Below are 16,777 nucleotides of genomic sequence, written 5' to 3' on the forward strand. Positions count from 1 at the left end.
GGTTGAACCCACGTGTATATACTTTAGTGTACCGCCATATAGTCTGTATTTACTAGCAGCAGGTTTTCACCTGCACGGTGGACCCCGGACTGCGAACGCATCTATATCACCTTTCTTGGTGCGTTCCGCCAGTCCTAACACCTATGTTATTTAATGTCTAAGGCAGGTTTCACATTTGCGTTTAAAAACGCAGCGCTTTAAACGCAAACGCATTTGGTGAAAAAACGCGTTTAAACGCGTTTAAATGCTGCGTTTTTTAGGCGCATGCGTTTTTGCATGTTTTAACACAAACGCGGTGTTTTGACGTGTTTACATGCATTTTTTCCTGCGTTTGCGTTTTTGAAACGCATGATGAGAAGTGTGTGACAGCTGCCAATCATCAAAATCAACTAGAAAACCCACTATAAACAGAAATACCTAGGGTTAGGGTTATGGTTAGGATCCCTAGTAACCCTAGGGATCCTAACCCTAACCCAAACTCTAACCCTAACCCAAACTCTAACCCTAACCCAAACTCTAACCTTAACCCTAGGGATCCTAACCCTAACCCTAACCCTAACCCTAGGGATCCTAACCCTAACCCTTAGGGTTAGGATCCCTTAGGGTTAGGGTTAGGGTTGGAGGGTGGCTTATTAGTGTTTATTCTTGTGTTTTTCTATAAAAACACAAGCAAACGCATGTGCTTAAAAACGCATGCGTTTACATAGACATCAATACGTTTTTTTGCCGCAAAAAAACCCATGTGTTTTTTTTGCGGCAAAAAAACGCCACTAGAAATTACTGCATGTTGCATTTCTGCAACACAACGCATGCAGAGAAAAATGTTAAGTATAGGGAAAAAAAACGCATGCTTTTTTTGCGTTTTTTTTGCGCAAAAATGCAAAAAAAAAACCGCAAATGTGAAACCAGCCTAAGATAGTTGCTTTTAAACTGTATTGTTACAAATATTTTAGTGGTGCTTTTTATTTTTTGACAATTTGTTTTTGTATATATGATTTTTGGAGCATTTGAAATGAAAATAAAATCTAGTCAAAAATCACACATGCTGTGAATCAAATGCAGATGTGGATGAACATATTCACATCAGAAAGAAAAGTGGAAATTATGTGGTATGTTTGCACATACCCTCAGTGTTTCTATCCTTTTCATAAAACTATTATGATGCAACTTTTTCTTGTCAGACAGCTACTCATTATTGTGTTGAACTGCAAAACTTCACTGTATTTACCGTAAAATCAATTAGATCCAGTTTTTACTGTATTTAAAGAAATGTTATGCATTTTATACATGAGAGTACATTCTAAGCACATCATAACAGTTGCATTCTAGCAATTCTTTTTTTCTGCCATTCCCTTTGAAATCATTTTTTTTTCATCACACACTCCGCTGGACTTCTCTCACTTATTCATATATATGATTCCAAAGTGTTACATGCGACACTACACAAATGTGACAGACAATATAGAAGAAAATCAATAAAAAAGCATCCCGTTGATAAGAAATCTCAGCGGGACTTTTACTATGTTAGATGTTTTCCAAACTAAAGCATCATATTTGTATTATGGAAGTTGTACAGACATATAAATAAATATATCTATCTAGATAGACAAAACATACAATTTTAAATATAGTACACTGATAAGAGTTTGCAGTTGTTCACTGTATACGTGAAGAAAATATAATTATATATCTTGAAGATGGCAGTAAAAGATTTTTTTTACCCTATCAGGAAAAGGCTATCGTTGGCCATGAGGAGACTGCAATTATTTTTGTTCATTTTCTTTGTAAAATACTTTTCACTTGCACCATTTGAAATATGTATGATAAAAAAGGAAGGTATTAGGCCGGCGTCACACACAGCGTAAAACAATACGGTCCGTATATTACGGCCGTAATACGCTGAAAAGTCCCGAAAAAAGTGGTCCGTAGCTCCTCCGTAGGCAGGGTGTGTCAGCGTTTTTTGCGCATGGCATCCTCCGTATGTAATCCGTATGGCATCCGTACTGCGTGGTTTTCTCGCAGGCTAGCAAAACCAACATACCGCTATAGAAGTGATCCATGTGTCCCAAAAAGAAAAGAAAATATATATATACTGTCTATATATATATATATATATATATATGTGTATATATATATATATATATATATATATGTGTCAGTAGACACATATATTAGAGAGAAAAGCCGGTAATTCAGTGCGGTGTACAGTAAAATCACACTGACAGCTTACAGTAGAATAGGTAGAATAAATGTGTACACATAGAATAGGTATATATATATATATATATGTCAGTGAGACACATATATGTATATATATTAATATTTATTCCAGCGCTAGACAGCTTGAAAGCCGGTAATTCAATTACCGGCTTTTTCCTTCTCCTTCCTAAAACCCGACATGATTTGAGACATGGTTTACATACAGTAAACCATGTCTTCTCTCCATTTTTTTTGCAGATTCCACACTACTAATGTCAGTAGTGTGTATCTGCAAAATTTGGCCGTTCTAGCTCTTAAAATAAAGGGTTAAATGGCGGAAAAAATTGGCGTGGGCTCCCGCGCAATTTTCTCCGCCAGAGTAGTAAAGCCAGTGACTGAGGGCAGATATTAATAGCCTGGAGAGGGTCCACGGTTATTGGCCCCCCCTGGCTAAAAATATCTGCCCCCAGCCACCCCAGAAAAGGCACATCTGGAAGATGCGCCTATTCTGGCACTTGGCCACTCTCTTCCCATTCCCGTGTAGCGGTGGGATATGGGGTAATGAAGGGTTAATGCCACCTTGCTATTGTAAGGTGACATTAAGCCTAATTAATAATGGAGAGGCGTCAATTATGACACCTATCCATTATTAATCCAATACTAGTAAAGGGTTAAATAAAACACAAACACATTTTTTAAAATTATTTTAATGAAATAAAAACAATGGTTGTTGCAGTATTTTAGCCAGGGAGCTTTCTAGGTAATTTCCCACGATCTATGAACAGCCAGCAGAGGGTGCCTCACCGCAAATGAAGCTAAATATAGATCATTGATCTATTTTTAGCCTCATTCCCTGGGGTTTTGCAGTGAGGAGCAGCCTGCATTAGCACAGCTCCTTGCTGCAAAATGTTTTAACCCCTTCAGAAGGATTTACATCGTTGGACGTTACAGATCTGCGGAGGGTAAGTATATTGTTGGTTTATTATGTTTTTTTACTCACAGAACGAGGGTCTTCAGTGACTGGATTGGGCGTTGAATAAAATACTGCAACAACCATTGTTTTTATTTCATTAAAATAATTTTAAAAAATGTGTTTGTGTTTTATTTAACCCTTTACTAGTATTGGATTAATAATGGATAGGTGTCATAATTGACGCCTCTCCATTATTAATTAGGCTTAATGTCACCTTACAATAGCAAGGTGGCATTAACCCTTCATTACCCCATATCCCACCGCTACACGGGAATGGGAAGAGAGTGGCCAAGTGCCAGAATAGGCGCATCTTCCAGATGTGCCTTTTCTGGGGTGGCTGGGGGCAGATATTTTTAGCCAGGGGGGGGCCAATAACCGTGGACCCTCTCCAGGCTATTAATATCTGCCCTCAGTCACTGGCTTTACTACTCTGGCGGAGAAAATTGCGCGGGAGCCCACGCCAATTTTTTCCGCCATTTAACCCTTTATTTTAAGAGCTAGAACGGCCAAATTTTGCAGATACACACTACTGACATTAGTAGTGTGGAATCTGCAAAAAAAATGGAGAGAAGACATGGTTTACTGTATGTAAACCATGTCTCAAATCATGTCGGGTTTTAGGAAGGAGAAGGAAAAAGCCGGTAATTGAATTACCGGCTTTCAAGCTGTCTAGCGCTGGAATAAATATTAATATATATACATATATGTGTCTCACTGACATATATATATATATATATACCTATTCTATGTGTACACATTTATTCTACCTATTCTACTGTAAGCTGTCAGTGTGATTTTACTGTACACCGCACTGAATTACCGGCTTTTCTCTCTAACAGCGCTGCGTATTTCTCGCAAGTCACACTGCTTGTCCGTGTGTAATCCGTATTTTTCACGCTTCCATAGACTTTCATTGGCGTATTTCTTGCGCAGTACGGTGACAAACGCAGCATGCTGCGATTTTGTACGGCCGTAGAAAGCCGTATAATACTGATCAGTAAAATACGGCAGATAGGAGCAGGGGCATAGAGAATAATTGTGCCGTATTTTTTGCGAGTTTTACGGACGTAGATTCTGCGCTCTTACGTCCGTAAAACTCGCATGTGTGACGGCGGCCTAATTGTATCTTTTTTGGTGGAGTGTAGAAAAAATAGCAATTCATCAACCATTTTTTTCTGCATAGTTTTTACAGCAATCAGCTTCATCCATTTTTATTTTTTTTATTTTCTCATCTCTAATAAGATATTAGTTTGTAAAGCTTAGGTTCTAATCTAACATAAATCCTAAAGGACATTACCAGAGATTTCGGCCAATCATAAGCAAGAGGTGTTGTGCAGAAAAAGAAAGAATACACCTCAAGGAAGCTGAAAGAATGTGTTTTCCACTGTGAAATATAATGATAGTCAGACGTGTTCTCAGTTCTAATATCTGCACCTACTTTGTAGAGTACAGCACAGCTGATTGTGATTGCAAACACCTCCAGTTCAATTTCATGTTTCATGGCAATCAATGGGGGCAGAATATATATTTTATAAATATATTTTTATTTTGTACATAAATATGACTGTACTGAGGTAATATATATATATATATATATATATATATATATTAGGGCTAGCGGAACGCACCAAATAATTAGAGAGAAGGTATGAGGTGTGTTCGCAGCCCGGGGTCCACCGTGCAGAGATGGAACGTGCTGCTGAGTAATGATGGACTATATGGCAGTACAATGTGGATACACATGTCAGTTAACTTCACCCTGTATGAAGGAAGCGAACCCTGTTGCATCACAGGGTCGCGGTGCTGCACAGAGAGCGCAAGCGAGGAGTCACAGAACTCTATCCCAGGACACAGGATTAGAGTTCGTGTAGACCTCTTGCGCTCGACACCACAATTGGGGTATCAGAGTAACTGAGAAAGTAACTTAAATGCGCAAAAGTGCATGCTGTGCCATTCTGGCGGATGCCATTAACCACCCAGACTTGGGTCAGGAAAGCGCAGGCGCCACACTAGCGGTCACAGCAATTAGACGCTGTTTTGTGCGCTATTGTTCGGATATCTCAGCCGGGCGCTAGATTGCAGACATCCACCTTAGGCCGGCATCACACTAGCAAGTTTTACGGACGTATGAGAGGCGCAGAAAATACGCATTGCACACGGACCAATGATTTTCTATGGGGCAGCTCCTATCTGCCGTATTTTACGCATCCGTATTATACGGTATTGTACGGGCGTAGATAATCGTAGCATGCTGCGTTTGTCAGCGTATTGCGCAAAAAATACGCCAATGAAAGTCAATGGGGGTGAGAAAAATACGGATTACACACGGACCAACAGTGTGACTTGCGAGAAATACGCAGTGGTGTTCTATAGAAAAGCCGGTAATTCTGTGTGGTGTACAGTAAAATCACACTGACAACTTACAATAGAATAGGTAGAATAAATGTGTACACATAGAATAGTTATATACATGTCATTGAGACACATATATGTATATATATTAATATTTCATACAGCGCTAGTTAGCTTTAAAGCCGGTCATTCTGTGCGGTGTACAGTAAAATCACACTGAAAGGTTAGAACAGAATAGCTATAATAAATGTCTACACATAGTATAGGTGTATAGGTGTGTCAATATATGTATTTATATTTCATACAGCGCTAGACATCAGAAAAGCCGGAAATTCAGTTGCCGGCTTTTGGTATCTCCTTCCCAAACCCGACAGGTTATGAGACATGGTTTACATACAGTAAACCTTTTCATGTCCCTTTTTTTTGCATATTCCTCACTACTGATGTTAGTAGTGTGTATGTGCAAATTTTTGGGACTCTAGCTGTTAAAATAAAGGGTTAAATCGCAGAAAAAACTGGCGTGGGCTCCCGCGCCATTTTCTCCGCCAGAATGGTAAAGCTATTGACTGAGGGCAGATATTAATAGCCTAGAGAGGGACCATGGTTATTGGCTCCCCTGACTAAAAACATCTGACCCCAGCCACCCCAGAAAAGGCACATCTGTAAGATGCGCCTATTCTGGCACTTGGCCACTCTATTCCCACTCCCGTGTAGCAGTGGGATATGGGGTAATAAAGGGTTAATGTCACCTTGCTATTGTAATAATGGAGAGGTGTCAATAATACACCTATCCATTATTAATCCAATAATGGATTAATACAAGCAGGCTCCTGCTTGTAAAATTATTTAACCCCTTCAGATGGATTTACAGCGTGGGACAAGACTGAAAGACGGAAGGTATGGGATATTGTTGATTTTTTATTTTAACTTTGTTTCAGGTGACAAGGGTCTTCAATTGGATTGAGAGTATAATAAATTATTACAACACCCTGTGTATTTATTTCAAGAAAATACTTTTTTTCTAATGTGTGTGTGTTTTATTAACCATTTACTACTATTGGATTAATAATGGATAGGTGTCTTATTGACACCTCTCCATTATTAACCTGGCTTAATGTCACCTTACAATAGCAAGGTGACATTAACCCTTTATTACCCCATATCCCACCGCTACATGGGAGTGGGAATAGAGTGGCCAAGTGTCAGAATAGGCGCATCTTACAGATGTGCATTTCTGGGGTGGATGGGGCAGATGTTTTTAGCCAGGGGGGGCAATAACCATGGTCCCTCTCTAGGCTTTTAATATCTGCCCTCAGTCACTGGCTTTACCTGTTGTGAATTCTGCTTTTGGGTTCCCTCCAGTGGTTGAAGGTGGGAATGCAGTTGTCTCTGAGTCACAGTCCTGGCCAGGTGTATCTGCTGATTGCAGTTCTGACTGGGATATTTAGGTGTGCAGGATTCATTAGTCCTTGCCAGTTGTCAATGTTTCTTGTGAAGTGTTGGATCACTTTCTGGCTTCTCCTGCTTAGCTGCCAATTCAGCAAAGATAAGTGTCTGTTTCTTTTTCTGTGGCACACAAGCTGTGTGCTTATATTTAGTGCTTTTCATTTGTTTTTTCTTGTCCAGCTTAGACTGTGTCAGTGTTTTTTCAGTCTTCTTGGATTCTCTGGAGTTGCAGATATACACTCCACATCTTTAGTTAGATGGTGTAGTTTTAGTATTTTCTGCTGTGGATATTTTTGGAAGGATTTTAATACTGATCGCTTAGTATCCTGTCCTATACTTTCCTATTTTAGCTAGACTTGCCTCTTTTGCTAAATCCTGTTTCCTGCCTACGTGTGTCTTTTCCTCTACTGCTCACAGTCAATATTTGTGGGGGGCTGCCTACCCTTTGGGGTTCTGCTCTGAAGCAAGGTAGATTTCCTATTTCCATCTATAGGGGTATTTAGTCCTCCGGCTGTGACGAGGTGTCTAGGTTTTGTTAGGCACACCCTACGGCTACTTCTAGTTGCGATGTTAAGATCAGGATTTGCGGTCAGTATAGTTACCACCTACTCCAGTGAAAGTTTTCATGCTGTTCCAAGGTCACCTGATCATAACATTTACCATTCTGGCGGAGAAAATTGCGCGGGAGCCCACGCCAGTTTTTTCCGTGTTTTAACCCTTTATTTTAACAGCTAGAGTCCCAAAATTTTGCACATACACACTACTAACATTAGTAGTGAGGAATATGCAAAAAAAGGGAGATGAAAAGGTTTACTGTATGTAAACCATGTCTCATATCCTGTTGGGTTTGGGAAGGAGATACCAAAAGCCAGCAATTGAATTACTGGCTTTTCTGCTATCTACCGCTGTGTGAAGTATACATGTATATATGTGTGTCTCACTGACATATACATATATATATATATGTAGACTGTGAATATGTTTTAACAAATATTTGAGCCCATGGATCCATTGTATGTCCGTTTTGCAAGCCGGCAAGAAAATCTCGCTGTATGGATGCATTACGGATTACATACGGAGGATGACATGGGCAAAATATGCTGCCACACTCTGCCTACGGATGACATACGCATCACTATTTTGGGATCATTTCTGCGTATTACGGCCGTAAAAAATGGACCATATTTTCATACCCCTAGTGTGATGCCGGCCTTATGCGAAGCAGTCATGCACAAGGGAGGGGATGATTAAAGAACGACTTGCACTCATCAACATACACACACACAAACGTTTTCAAATATTCACTAGCGCATGGCTGAGAGGCCATGCAAACCTTTTATAGAAGCAGAGCTTCAAGACCTTCTAGGTGGACCAATAGGAGCAACAACAGGACCTGAACATGTGACCCCGACCTCCAATGGGAGGTCATCCCATGGGCATGCTCAGTAAGAGAAAAGCAGGACTTAGTCGCAGAAAGACCTGCTCACTGCTGATCACTGCTGGCTACAAAGACAAAGCCTGGAAGGGCAGCAGTAACCTGTCGTCCAGTATCAGCCTGAGCTAGACCCTGGGACCGATGTTTCTGCTGAGCAGGCTCCACTGTGGCTGGAGAAGAATGGGAGACCACAGTGGAGATGGTTTGAGATTCCCCCTGTGCAGAGGTGAGAACTCGACACCTAACATATATATATATATAAACATTTATTATATGTGTGTACACTGCTCAAAATAATAAAGGGTACAATTAAACAACACAATGCAACTCCAAATCAATCACACTTCTGAGAAATTAATCTGTCCAGTTATAAAGCAACACCAAATGTGTATTAATTTCTCCTGTCGATGTGGAAATGGAACAGACAACATGTTGAAATGACAGGCAATTAACAAGATAAACCATATAAAGGAGTGGTTCTGCAGGGTGTGATCACAGGTCGTTTCTTTGCTTTTGGCTGTTATTTTTATCACTTTTGCAATTTGTCATTGCTTTCAACCCTAGAGGTACTGTACAATAGCATGAAGCAGTGTCTACAGTGTCTGAGCAGTGTTGCTCAGGTGCACATGGTGCAGCTCATCGAGGAATTTACATCAATGTGAACTGTCGCAAAAATGTTAGCACGGTGTACAGAACATGGAGCAGATACCAGGGGACATGCCAGTACTCCAGGAGACGTGGAGGACGCAATAGGAGGGCAACAACCTAGCAGCAAGACCGCTACCTCCTCCTTTGTGAAAAAAAGGAACAGGAGGAGCAGTTCCACAACTTTGCAAAATGACTTCCAGCAGGCCAATAGCACACAAGTGTCTCTTCAAAGTGTCAGAAACAGATTCCATGAGGGTGGTATGAGGGCCCGACATTCACAAGTGGGAGTTGTGCTTTCAGCCCAACACCATGCAAGGCAATTGGCATCTACCAGAGAACAGCAAGATTGGCAGATTCAACATTGGCACTCTATGCTCTTCACAGATAAGAGCATGTTCACACTGAGCACATGAGACAGATTTAAGAGAGTCTGGGGATACTGTGGAGAACATTCTTCTGCCTGCAACATCCTCCAGCATGACCAATTTGCAAGTGGGTCAGTAATGGTGTGGGTAGCAATTTCTTTGGAGAGCCGCACAGCCCTCCATGCGCTATTCAGAAGTACCCTGACTGCAATTAGGTACCGGGATGAGAACCTAAGACCCATTGTGAGACCATATGTAGGTGCACCAGGCCCTTGGTTCCTTCTGATGCATGACAATGCTAGGCAACATGTGGCTTAAGTGTGTCAACAGTTCCTGCATGATGAAGGCATTGATGCTATGGACTGGCCTGCCTGTTCCCCAGACTTGAATCCAATCAAGCACTTCTGGAACACCATGTCTCATTCCATCCACCAATGCCATATTGCAGCACAGACTGTATAGGAGTTGACTGACATTGTTGGGAGGTCATACAGGCACATGAAGACCACACACCTCTGAACATTATTTCCTTGTTTGGAGCCATTTCCACTGAAGTTGGTTCAACCTGTAATTTGATTTTCCACTTTGATTTTGAGTACTATTCCAAATCCAGACCTCCATGGAAAATTAATTTTGATTGATCCATTTTATGTTTTATTCTTCTCTACGCATCCCACTATGTAATGAATAAAGATTTGCAACTGAAATATTCAATTCAGTGATATCTTGGATGTGGCATTTTAGTGCTACCTTATATATAAACACACACATTATACATGCATATCAATATATCAATTCACTTATCCACCTGACAAGGATCTACAGACTGATGGAGTGGAATTATCAGCAGGGCGCATAGCAGATGTACAGACATGCTACATGTACCTCGGCATCCCACAGGGATATGGTAACCATGAAGTGGAGGCAAGGAAAGCAGCAACGTCCAAATACCATCAAAGAGTAAGACAGGTCTTGAAGAGCCAGCTCAATAGGAAGAATAAAATCCATGCCATCATTACATTTGCCCTGCCAGTAATCGGATTCCCTGCTGGCATAGGGGGCTAGCCAAAATAAGAGATAGAAGCTACAGATGACACGAAAGCTCTTCACAATGCATGAAGGTCTCCACCATAAGTCTAACATCCAAAGATTGTATACCAATAGGGAGAGGGGGGGTCGAGGCTTGATAAGCATCCAAGCCACCATCACAGATGAAACCAGGTGTATCCAGGAATACATCAGAGAAATGGCACCAAAACATGAGATGCTTAGAGAAAGTCTAATGCAGCAACAACAATAGATCTGGAAGGAAGAACAAGAACAAGAAGCGCCATGGCAAAACAAGCCACTGATTGGAATGTACCTTCAACAGATAATGGAGGTAGCTGAAATGGAGAAATCCTACCAATGGCTGGAGAAAGCTGGTCTCCAATACTTCACAGAGGCACTAGTCATAGTGGCACAAGAGCAAGCACTAAGTACCAGATCCATAGAAGCAGGAATTTAACACACAAGACAAGACCCAAGATGCAGACTATGCAAAGAAACCTCAGAAACACTCCCACACATAGTGGCAGGATGCAAGATGCAAGCAGGACAGCATATACCAAACGCCATAGCCAAGTAGCGGGAATTGTATACAGGAACATCTGCACAGCATATGGACTAAGTCACCCTAAGTACAGGTGGGAGACCCCAGAAAAAGTGGTGGAGATTGAAAGGGTTATAATCCTGTGTTGATTGAAAGGGCTAAAATCAGGTGTTGCTAACCAACCAGACATTGTGATAGTAGACAAGGATTAGGAGACAGCAATGATAATAGATGTGGCAGTCAGTGCCAAGTGGTAGCAACATCAGAAGGATTATGAGAAGCTGGTGAAATACCAGAACCTCAAAGGAGAAATGGATAAGATGTGGAAGGTGAAGGCAACAGTGATTCCAGTGGTGATATGAGCACCTGGAGCACTGACCCCTAAGTTGGAAGAATGGCTACAACAGATACGAGGAGCAACATCTGAACTCTTTTGGGTTTTCATTGGCAGTAAGCCATAATCATCAACATTAACAGAAATAAACACTTGAAATAGATCACTTTGTTTGTAATTGCTCTTATATATGAGTTTAACATTTTGTATTAAAGAACTGAAATAGATTAACTTTTTGATGATATTATAATTTCATGAGAAGCACTTGTATGGGATAGTCGTAAATCCAGATACAGCTGACCGCACCACCAGGACGTCAGAGCCGACACACCGGACCCAGCAAGCGTTGATATCAGCCGAACAGCAAGACCTCGGGTGCTCTCACCAAGAAGATATAACAATGCAATAATCCAGATAGAAGAAGAAGTGGAAGCACTCACCAGTCTTGGCAGCAGGTAAACCTTTATTAACACATACTCTTCACGGCTCGGGGGTGCATATTTACAGATGAGTGTGCAGGTAAAACGACGGCCGTTTCGCGCTACTCGAGCGCTTCAACAGGTCTGTGAGGGAGCGGACATGACGCTAGGAAGAAATACCTGCCGTCGTTTTACCTGTACACTCATCTGTAAATATGCACCCCCGAGCCATGAAGAGTATGTGTTAATAAAGGTTTACCTGCTGCCAAGACTGGTGAGTGCTTCCACTTCTTCTATCTGGACTTGTATGGGATAGCCAAGATGAGTAGTGGTTCATGAGATATGGAGCCTGAAAGTCAAAAGTTCTAAACATAGTTACCCTTTTGCACTTCACTACATATATATATATATATATATATATATATATATATATATATTACTCTGCATTGAAATTGCGACACCAAGTCATGGATTTCTGGAAATCACAGGATCAATAGACATGTTAATGATATGTAAATGAATATAGGAAGCAAAGTTTTCAAAACATCTCAAGTTATTCAGTATTCACACATTTAATCCACACAGATGTCTATCACAAACCTACATCAAGGCTCTACTACATGCGTCCTCATCTCACCAACATAGCGTTATTCAAGGTATTCCAGTTGCACAGTTTTTGCGGATTCGTAGGTACATTTCATTTATTTATGCAATTAAAGATGGTGTGATGCACAGAATATACTATCTCGACATTGGAAGATATTACAATTGGATCCTATCTTATTCAAATACTTACATTCTAAACCAGCAATAACCTACAGGAGTTCTAAGAATTTTCAGGAACTTCTGGTGCAAAACCATTATATAAAAAGAAAGTTCCACCAATCCATTTGAATATAGAAGTCCAATACATGGCTGTTGCCCATGTGGCACATGTGTTGTATGCCCAAATATATAGAGAAGTAACATGATTAACCAGGTATCTACTCCCTGTCCATCATGTCATCTATAGTGAAGTACTGCTGTTGCCAGGGATGCCACTGCTGTGTCATATATTTCTTGCTCCAACATAATTCTCAACCTTGCATCTTCTGGCATTTGCATTGCCATTGTACATACATTCCAGCTACACATGTAGCTACCACTGTGTCGTATAGTTCTACATCATACTGCAGCTGCCAGGCCTGACATTATTTTTCCTACACTGTCAGACATGCCCTTGCCTGTCCCATCCTAATTCTTCATCATATAGATTTTATAGCTGTCACAGCAGAACCATCCAATTTCTAAGCTTCTTGCCCCCTTTGTTTTAGAGTAATAATGCAAAATAAGGCCAAATTATGGAAATACAAAGCGACAAGCCACTTCTTCACTTTGAAAACACCAAGACTGGTCCTGCACACTTAAAAATGGGATCATTTTTTACAGCCTAATAAAGAACTTTTGTAATTGCATTTTGTGACCAGCAAATCTTTTGCAGATCTCAAAAAAATATACAATGAAGTAGCCTATAAAATCTAAGACTGCAGTGTGTAGTCAGACTGCTGGTTACCTAATAATTATTACCTTTCATTTACCACTAGGCACATAAACTAAAGTTACTTGAACATTAAGAAGGCTGTGTTTACATTACAGAGACCCAAATAGTTTTAATAGACACCATGTACAGTTGTGCTCAAAAGTTTACATACCTCAGCAGAATATTTCTTTCTTGGCCTTTTTTCAGAAAATATTACTGATAACACCAAAACTTTTTCTCCACTCATGGTTAGAGGTTGGGTGAAGCCATTTACTGTCAAACTACTGTGTTTTCTTTTTTTAAATCATAATGACAACCCAAAACATCCAAATTACCCTGATAAAAAGTTCACATACCCCATTCATTAATACCGTGTATTGCCGCCTCTAACTTCATTGACAGGTTGAAGTCTTTTGTGGTAGTTGTAGATGAGGTTCTTTATTATCCCAGATGGTAAAGCTGCCTACTCTTCTTGGCAAAAAGCCTCCAGTTCCTGTAAATTCCTGTGCTGTCTAGCATGACAGCGCTCTTGAGATCTTCCCAGAGTGGTTCACTTTGCTCTGCTGTAGCCAATGACAGCTCAACTTGGCCTTGTGTTTTCTATCATTGTCATGTTGGAATATCCAACTCCGTCCCATACACAGCTTCCAGGCTGATGATTGCAAATTTGCCTCCAGTATTTGCTGATAACATGCTGCATTCATCTTTCCTTCAACTTTGACCAAGATTTCTGTGCCTTTGTAGCTCACACATCCCAAAAACATCAGCGATCCCCCTCCATGCTTTACAGTAGGAATGGTGCTCTTTCCATCATAGGCCTTGTTGACCTCTCTCCAAATGTAACATTTATGGTTGTGGCCAAAAAGTTCAATTTTTATCTCATCACTCCAAATTACCTTGTTCCAGAAGATTTGAGGCTTGTCTCTGTGATGTTTTGCATATTATAGGCAAAATACTTAGTGGCATTTGCACAGTAATGGCTTTCTTTTGGCGACTCAACCATGCTGCCCATTGTTGTTCAATTGCCTCCTCATTGTGCATCTTGAAAGAACCACACCCCTAGTTTTAAGAGAGTCCAGTGTTGCAGCTGAAGTTATTTGTGGGTTTTTCTTTGCATCACGAACAATTTTCCTGGCAGTTGTGGATTCAATTTTTGCTAGTCTACCTGACCGTGGTTTTGTTTTTACAGAGCCCCTGATTTTCCATTTGTTAATCACAGTTTGAATGCTGCTGACTGGCATTATCAATTCCTTGGATATCTTTTTGTATCCCTTTTCTGCTTTGTACAGTTCAACTACCTTTTTCCATAGATCAGTTGACAATTCTTTTGCTTTTCTCATGACTCACAATCCAGAAACATCAGTGGCTGGATGAAAGATGCAAGAGTCTATCTGGGTCTCAGACACTCACTCAGCTTTTATGCACACACACTGATTACAAGCAATCAGGTCACAGATGAGGATGTTTACTTTCAAATCCATTTGTGTCAACTTCTGTGCATGTTATCAGACCAAAATTACCAGGGTATGCAAACCTTTGTTCAAGGTCATTTGGATGTTTTGGATCATCAATATTATTTAAAAAGAGAAACCACAGTAGTTTGACAATGGCTTCACCCAACCACTAACCATTAGTGGAGAAAAGTTTTGGTGTTATCATTCATATTCTCTGAAAAAAGTCCAAGAAAGCAAAAATTCTGCCTGGGTATGTAAACTTTTGAGCTCAACTGTATAGCATTATACATTTATTTTCTGGCCAATTAGAAACATTTAAGTCATGCAAATCTAATTTTTGGGGAAAATTCTGTGAAGCCAGCAAATTAGAATATCAAAAGATCTGCTCATCTCTAATTGTAACACATTATGTTTCTAAAAAAGATTCCACAATATAAAATCATAAAACATTTTGAATTACATATGAAAATGAATCAAAAGTTTAATGTATTTCTGTCCAATTGCACATTCATTTGTTCAGTGTGAAAATAACAGCATATGACTTTTTACACGAACTGCCAGGCTACCACAGCAAGAAGTTGCTCATTAGTCTGTTTATTAGTTGAAACTAGGCATCATGGTGTGTGTCAAGTTAGCAGCCAGCCATTTTACACGTTGAGCTCATATGTCAGAGAACTTATTTGGAACATTTTATTTCTTCTATAGTTTATTTATCCAAATGTAGACTTTTTTGTGTGTATTTATACTTTAATTTCCTTTTGCACTGTGGTAGAGGATATAAACAACCTATTTACAAGATATTATACAAAGACTACTTACTGACAGCAGATGTGTCTATGGAATACTGAGCCAGTTGGTCTACTATTATATTGGAAGGACCTGAAATAGATTAGAGACAAATGTTTCAAAATTAAAAATACAGAAAAATATAGATAGAAAACAATATTGTTGATTACAGTGTGCGGAAATTATATAGTTTTCTTGATAACTGTAGATCTATCAAACTGTACCATCTCTCTATCCAACGGACTGCCTCTGTTGTTATACTTCCAGCAAAAAATAGCAGCTCTTAAAATTCAACAATATGCCTGTCTGGAACACGCAAAGTGATCCTTTTTCTAGTCAAGGTAAGTTTCAAACAAACTAAATCTCTGGATCATTGTGAGTGTAATGCTATGTGCAAACTGCGTCTCCACACTTATCCTAGTGTATATTTCAGGATCTTTTACTGATGTATACTGTAAGATTGCCATACGTGACTACTTATAGGACGAGGGCAAATGTGTGCACTCTCAGCCTCTGCCTGGCCAATATGCTCCTGCATACTCTTGGTTTAACGGCATAAAAAAGTGCAGGAGATTGTGCTTTCCTACACAGAGGGCAACTGAAAAGAAATCTATATGATGCAGTAAATGTTCCTGTAAAGCTGTTCTCTATGGTGGACGGATGCTTCAGAATTATCCTTACTGTGCGCATTCCTCCTGAATATATCCTCCAGACAGTGGGCAAAATATTTGGACTGAACCTTATATAGTGAAAATATAGCTTTGCAGAAAGATTTAGCATCATATGTATTTTCAGATTTTAATGAGAATTAGATAGTGGGAATTTTTTTTGGGTGCAGCTCCCTCACACACACAAAAATTAAATTCTGCCAATTATCTAAAAGGCTAGTTAATAAAATTTAACCCATTATGGTTGAACTATATAAGTTAAAGTTAAGTTTAAAGGATCAATGTTCTCACCGGTTACTACAGTATCAGTTGTGCATATCAGCCGCATTCCTGCTGCTGATTGTTCAGGAAAATGGGTAATACTGGTGTGATCGTGCTCAGAATGACATGTATATCCATCATATAGCCATAATGGAGCACAAGATAGATATATAGATCATTGGGTATTAAAGGGGTTATCTGGTCCAAATCAATGAGTCTGCATTCAGTAGGAGAGAGAGGTCTTGAAGCTGTCAACGTAGTCCAAAATCAAGCCAAATGGGGCTGAGTCTACTTGGGAAAACAGGTGGGTGCTCGTTCCACTGGTGA

General features: G+C 40.0%; 1 long non-coding RNA gene across 1 annotated transcript in view; it reads right to left on the bottom strand.

Annotated features, from left to right (window-relative positions):
* Positions 1 to 16,777, bottom strand: part of LOC138673968 (uncharacterized) — an 810,033-nt gene that overhangs the window by 474,701 nt on the left and 318,555 nt on the right. The window contains exon 2 of the long non-coding RNA XR_011320397.1: positions 15,555 to 15,614. This is a non-coding gene — a long non-coding RNA (uncharacterized lncRNA). The remainder of the gene's footprint in view (positions 1 to 15,554; positions 15,615 to 16,777) is intronic.

The sequence above is a fragment of the Ranitomeya imitator genome, chromosome 4, assembly GCF_032444005.1.
Source record: "Ranitomeya imitator isolate aRanImi1 chromosome 4, aRanImi1.pri, whole genome shotgun sequence".
Classification (NCBI taxonomy): Eukaryota; Metazoa; Chordata; class Amphibia; order Anura; family Dendrobatidae; genus Ranitomeya; species Ranitomeya imitator.